We start from the raw sequence: 7,328 nt of genomic DNA, 5'->3' as shown, positions 1-7,328 counted from the left end.
GTATATTCCACTCCTCTATGTGAAATCTACTTTCGCAATTGCAGTCCCCTCTGAAGAAAATCTGCGGACGCTAGTAGTTGACCTCCGCGGCAGAGTGGTTAACAGAGCGCGCTACGACGATATACATACATGGCATTGATGATGACTAGGGAACGAATTTTAAGGTGCAATGCCTTTCCAAAAATATAGCTGTTTTCATACCGATCATTTGAGATACGTATTTTAGGACATGAAATCATGTAAAATGAACACACTTTGTTGCACCTTTTCGTGAGATTAGCACATTTATCCCCTTTTTACCCCCTCTTCGATGCTTCAGCAACTTTTTCCTTCCTTTTCTTTCATGGTTTGTTAAAAAACTGGACAGAAAAATAAATGATTTTCACTCTTCTTGAGCAGCTACATGAATTCTTATAGTCTTATTTTGTAGAGCAGAACGAGAGCTATAAAATGGTATAATATAATCATTGCAGCCGCAATAGTTCCCAAGATAATGTAGCAAAACCCGCGATAGAAAACACAAACTTCAACAAAACGTATTCGGCAGAACCACAGTTCTCTATGCGGTCCGCGCGCATTATATACAGAAGGCGCAGAAAAAGAGAACATTGGATAAAGGCATTTCATGAGCACCTCTTTTAAAACATTTTCAGAACCTTTTTTTTCTCTTTCCCGACCATAATTTGCACCTTAATATCCTTTCCCTAATGATAACATATACATCGAATTACGAACATCGAACTCATATGTTCGCGTCTTTCAAGGAAGGTCCTCCCAAATAATGCGCTGCGTGTTCAGAATTTGTAGCATTTGCCTTTTGTTTACAAGAAATGCCGTAAGATATCCGGAATGACACGAGAGGGCATTCAAAGTTGCCGGGAAATGGGAAAAATCTGTAGAAACATCAGAATTTCTTGCAGGAAAACAAGTATCCGATATTTCACTGATTTCGTAAAGCAGGAAGTCAATTATGAAAGGTACCAGACTAGCCCAAAGTTTCAATGGAAATCACTCATTAAATTAGAAGTTTAAGGCAAAGAGTGTATGCTTCGCACCAGATGTGCATTTATTTCAATATCGTCGGAATGGACACTGCTATAAAGAAATCGGAGTATACGAGAGAGTATGATTGTTTGATCGATTTGGTGTTTTAAGTCCACTTTATGCACAGTAAGGCTAATCGGGACCGGACCTACAGTTTAAAGTGGGATCCGAACCACTTGTGCCAAGAGAGTATGAATTTGTCTCCATGTTGCAAGTGGAAGTGGTTTTCCAAGTTGATTATTCAACTTCAACTTGAAGTTACGGCTACTCAAATGGGAGTTTCCGACTTTGCCGACGATAAAGAAAATATTCAACCTGCCCTCTTTCCGTTTATTTGTTTTTCTACGACATCGGAAGTTTGAAATTCCCACGCATATTTCTTCTCGGCGTGTTTCGAGCCAAATGCTTGGGCAATAAAGCTTTAAACAAATTAAAGGAGTGGTATTTTCGATTAAAAAAATCATACATCATATCCGCTAACTAAGAGAGCCAGATATGATTCACAGGAAATACGTTAGCTATTTCTTACTTCCGGCTGATGACATATCTTATCTTGAACCGTCAAAATATAACTGTCCTGCCATTTAATAACCACGGAAAATTAATATTTAGTTTGATAAGCATTTAAAAAATTCCCCACTATTCGTTGAAAGTGACTGGACATGAGGATAAATTTATTGAGTTTGGTTCAGTTGCATAAACACATACATAAAACTAACTTTGAATGTAACGGACGGACGGTTCATTATCATATTTCAATACCCACAAATGCGCATGTTATGTATTTTGATTTCCATCAAAATATTCATTTTATGTCAGAAAAACACTGTAATGTACTATGTAATTATGAAAATATACTCATCATGTATTTAATTGCAATAAATTTAACATAATACTATATTTGAAATTATGTGATTATTTGCTTTTAGTTTCTTGCCCTTAGTCTCTATGTACAGTCTTAGAAAAAAATACCTGGGCCACGGGACGTAGAATTTCGTAACGTCTTAAAGCCTGTGGTTTATGCAACCCAAATAACAAAATATTCGCTTACGTTTGCCTGGTGATTCTGAGTTCTCGGGAAGGATTGAGCTTTGATAGCATGAGTCACATGACTCGTGCCCCAGCCACAACAAACAGCTGGGTGCTACGATGCCTCCAGAAGAAAATTTCAGAAACTGGTTTCTTTACAAGACCTACTCGTAAAGAAATACTATTCTTTCAAGTGATATTAGAGTCATTGTCAAGAGGTTCGCTGAAATGATGGTTCTAATCACAGACCACATGCCACACGTTAATTGTTTTAAATGATGGTTCTAATCACAGACCACATGCCACACGTTAATTGTTTAAGTCCAGTTCATGCACTGGACCTACAGATTAAAATGGGATCCGAACCAAATGCCTCTCTATTTGGGATTGAATTCGGAAGCCTTTCATTACATGGCGAGGACGTTACCACTACGACATCAGAGAGGCAATGGAACCCCTTGAGAAAGAGATAAGCGAAAATTGCTACGTGACAAACCATATTTGCCCGTAAATTTTAAAAATAAGACAATATTTTGTACTGACAGTTTCGAACCGTGGGAGAGGCATATATTTTTTTGTACCATCGTCCATTTCACGAGTTTATAATTCTTCCTCACCGACACGAGTAACGCGAGTGGTAGAAGAAAAGCGAAGTAAAATAACTGAAACAGAAATAAAAGGAAAAAGCGAAATAAATTTTATTCATAATATTCTGCAGTCACTTGAGTTGTATTCACGGGATGCTATCTTTAAAGAAAGCCGTGGTCTTTTCCTTGTCTTTTTTGCTTTCTTTGTGCTCTTGCTTCCCCCGTCACGATTGGTCTAAAACTAATTAATGCGACGTTAATTAAACAATCCAAACAACGAAACAATGCACAAGCAACTGCACAAAACAACATTCCAAATGTTTTCGAATCGGAAAACAATTGAGATGCAGTAAAATGACTTAAGATGCAGTAATAAAGTGGGAATTCGGTACCGTATAGAATTAAATCGGTAGAGATGTTCGATTTGATTGGATGTTTGTTATTTAGATTTGCTATTCTTTCACTTTTGGCAAATAGCGACGATGAAGATGAGTGATGCTATGATGAAATTGATGAAGGGACACTTACCAAGGACACCCACGCCCAAGTCGAGATTCTAACCAGGGACCCATGGCATCGTAGCGCGCTGTGCTAACCACTCCTCCATAAAGTGGACATTATAGCATATTTTGTGTGCTCAATTGGGATCAATCAATGGAATGAATAGGCATATTATATGATTAATAAATTCATATCATAATACCACGTCATATTATTCGGCACGAAGTAACATCAGAGACATTCAATCTTGCATTTTTGCCTTTCAACTAATTCTTTGAATTCAGGTTAATCACAACAATAAGATAAATTATGAAGCAAATGATAGTGAATGTGGGATATTATTACGAATTACCTGACAGAAACAACATTAAGCAGGCTCGGTGGTCAAGCTCATTAAGTGATTGACATTCGATATCGTCGCCAAAGTTCCCGGGTTTGAGTACCGTCCTTGTCGGGGGTGTTTGACTATTTCGTCATCAATTTCATGTAATGGTCACTTGTCCTTATCGTCGCGATCATCGAACAGGGAATAAAAATTATAAAAATAAATACGATGGAAGAGTACTTATTTCATCTCTCACGAAATCTCCTACAAAACCGGAATATATGAAGTACATGTATATTCATTCACATACATTTTCGATTTCTATATTTAACTAATCGAGACCGAGAACGGGAGAGCAATTTTCAATTCGACAAACCGAGAGACGGAGAAACTGTCAAGTCTCGTTTCTTCTTGGCACCTCCGTAATCGAGTTGTTCTGTTTGTCATTGGCTTTGTATTGGCAATTATTGCCAGTATTCTTCCCCTGCAGGTAAACCATAACGATGAATTATGATGAAATGAAGCAGATAAAAGGGCAAGAACAAGAAAGTCATGCCTGTTCGGGACTCCAACCCAGAACCTTATGTAACGAGATTTGAAATTCTGGAGAAGGCGTCCGTGTTTCGCTTGGTTTTCTCTTTCCTCTACTTCTCTTATATTATCATACATGTATAATAAAAATGGATCTGATACGATATGTTGCGATTCATAATTGTGCTGGTTAGATGCTACAGATGTGAACTCCAAACTGCAATATATTATTCCCTTGTGTTTCGTATGTGGTTGAACATGAAATTTTCTTACACTGTGACAATTTCTTTCTTAGTTTTGGTTTGGTGCACAGATATGCTAATCTGGACTCGACCTTCAGTTTAAAGTGGGATACTAACCACTATGTGCATCCACCGTGTATCAAACCCGGGATCCACTGATTACAAGGCGACGACGTTATCACTACGCCATCGAGGAGGCCCCATGACAAAATGTTATTCACTCGATCTCTACCATAATTTATTTCAGCATTTACATTATCGATTTCTTCTTCTTTTTTCCTTTTGTTAACTACTCTTATACAACTCTTTTTGCGTCTTCGAATTACTTCTTGTTTCAGGAAAAAATAATACATGCAGGCTGTATAAAAATCCCCCGTTCAAATAGATAAAACGTTCACTCTCGAGAACTAATTTACATGTTTATCACTAAAGTAACCATTAGAAAGGAAACTATTGAAATGGTAACTGATATAACTGCAGATGAAACAATACTTACAGCCACTAACGAAATATCTATTCTTGTGTAGCCTCACAGACAAGTATATGGTGAGTCATTCGCTCTTGCTGACTACGGGCGAAGGTCACTGAACTAAAGGGTGGTGGCAAGCAAGCAGGCTTCTGCTCTACCAAAGACGAGGTCACGTGTTCCAGTTATCAATGGCGTACGAAATAAGGAGGAACACAGCTATCTGCCGTATGTTTTGGTCCCGTCATTGCACTTTATCGTCGTGGCCTTGAAGTTCCCTCAGGGCACTCCTACGTAAAGGCTTCTCAGCTAGAAGGATATCTTCCCCATTGAGTGGAGGAAAAGTGGGTGCGTATAGAGGTCCTTCAACGTTCGTATTCTTTTTCATTTCAGAACCCGTGCTGTATCGTCGAATTAATCCAATCTATCCGATGTAGGTTTTAGGTTCTGTTTCTGTTCGGTTATTTCACGTTGTCTTCCTGCTTATGTTATTCGCGACGAAGGTTCTGGATTCGATAATCTGGACAATAACGGGATTGTGTTAGTTGCTTGATTTGGTGTCTTAAGTCCATTTTATGTCCTATTAGGCTAATCGTGAATGGACCTATAATTTAAAGGGGGATCCGAACCACTATGTTCCTCCACCGAGTATCGAACCCGGGATCCCTTAATTACAAGGCGCCCACGATCCCACTGCGCCATCGGGGATTGTGTTCGAAACGAATGAATCAAATTTGAGTGATATGATATGCAACCATTGGAAGACTATTGAAAGAAAAGCTATGGGAACCTGCCAGTTTTTCTACTGCAGACAGGAAACCATAAACATGGAAGAGAAGCTTATATTCTATGAAATCTGACGCTATGTGCTCGAATACTGGCTAAATATAATCCATAGAGGCATAGCAACGTTAAACAACCTCTTATATGATACATATAGGTTTAAAAAGGTCCAAATACAAAGATTGTGTGCGCCTCACTGATGGCGTAGTGGTAAGGCCTTGTAATCAAGGGGTCTGGGGTACGATACCAGGTGATCGCACATAGTGGTTCGGATCCCACTTTAAACTGTATGCACTTCAGATTAGTCTATCTGTGCCGGTGACTCAGTCGGTAACGCGTCTGACTACCATGCTATAGGTCCCGGGTTCGATTCCCGGCCGGTTCAAGCCCGGGAACTTTTCTAACGTTGGAAGCGGCCCCAGCGCCCACCCAGCGTCGAATGACATGGGTACCTGGGGGAAACCCTGGTGGTAAAGGCGGTCAGGGGCGTGATGCTGATCACATCACCCCCACTCACGAACGAATCAAGAAAGTGTGGGGCGGCGTGATGCTGATCACATCATTCCCACTCACGAACGAATGAAGAAAGTGTGGAGCGTTACCCCCACACCCCCTATACGCCTTCATGGCGTAGCGCCAAGCACAGGTGAGAACTTTACTTTTTTTTTTTTTTTTTTTTTTTTTTCCATACAGTGGACTTACAACAAAATTTCAACTTGCGATAAAGATTATGATAAGGTATTAAAGAATTGGGTCTAACACATTTTTTTATTGTTTACCAATGACATTATTAACTAATATTCTTAATTTCAGTTTCAAAATGAAATCGGCTACGAAATAAAAGGAGTGGGTTCATATTTCTGTTACGAAATTCCACTTTTGTAGTAGACCTGTGCCACACTAAGTTGTGACAATAAACAAATCTGAGACACTTTCAAAGTATTAAATTTCTATCTACGTATTTGGGAAAAATCTTTCAATATAATACTTTTTTTGGACGCGTCAAATCATAGTATTTAATTCCTGTTTTAGCAGCTTTAAGAAACCTGATTTTTTTGGGGGGTTACAAATGCCCTTTCTGCTCCCGTCAAGTTACGCCTATGACAAACAGGAATTCAAAGTAAGAGACTGTCCCGACTAAATCGGGAGACACGTCTGATAAATTTACAATTGGGAAAATCATAATCAACCTCTTTTCATATATTGCTTGCAGCTCTACTTTTTCTGCAATGTGGATCAAGAACTGGGGACGTGGAGAAGCACAACACTCCACGTAACCAATAGTCACGTGACCCTCTTTGCTTTCCTGTCATGTTGACCTTCGCGTGGAACACATTTCTCGGTGTTAAGACAGGCAAAATCACCCGATCATCGAAGGGTGCAATATGTGTTGCCTACCCTCCTGCATTACTTGCTCCTATTAAAGCCTTATGGGGAAGAACTTTTTTCCATGACTGTACAGTGAGATGCATTAGTATTACCAAGCAAATCGTCCATCACGATGTTCATTCTTCTAGTTTTACGCAATGAAAGCTTCAACAATTAATTCGAGCAAGCTCCTGATAACTTCTGTACACCCATACGTAAAAATATAATTATTTATTTGCTTTAATCAAACTGTTCAAATATTTTACACGGCCATTTACCAGACGATATCCGAAGGGGTCGGTAGTAGGTTGGGGTCCGGACCCCCTGACACTTCCCCCGCTAGTTACGCATATGCCTACATATACGAGGGTCACTATTTATATTTTGAGCCTTGGCAACACTGATTGAAGTTAGGCGCGATTTGACGTTTGCACGGAATCGTCTGGCATTAT

The sequence above is a fragment of the Lepisma saccharinum genome, chromosome 8 (assembly GCF_977018435.1).
Source record: "Lepisma saccharinum chromosome 8, izLepSacc3.1, whole genome shotgun sequence".
Classification (NCBI taxonomy): Eukaryota; Metazoa; Arthropoda; class Insecta; order Zygentoma; family Lepismatidae; genus Lepisma; species Lepisma saccharinum.
The sequence above is the reverse complement of the archived record's forward strand: the minus strand, read 5'-3'. Positions refer to the sequence as shown.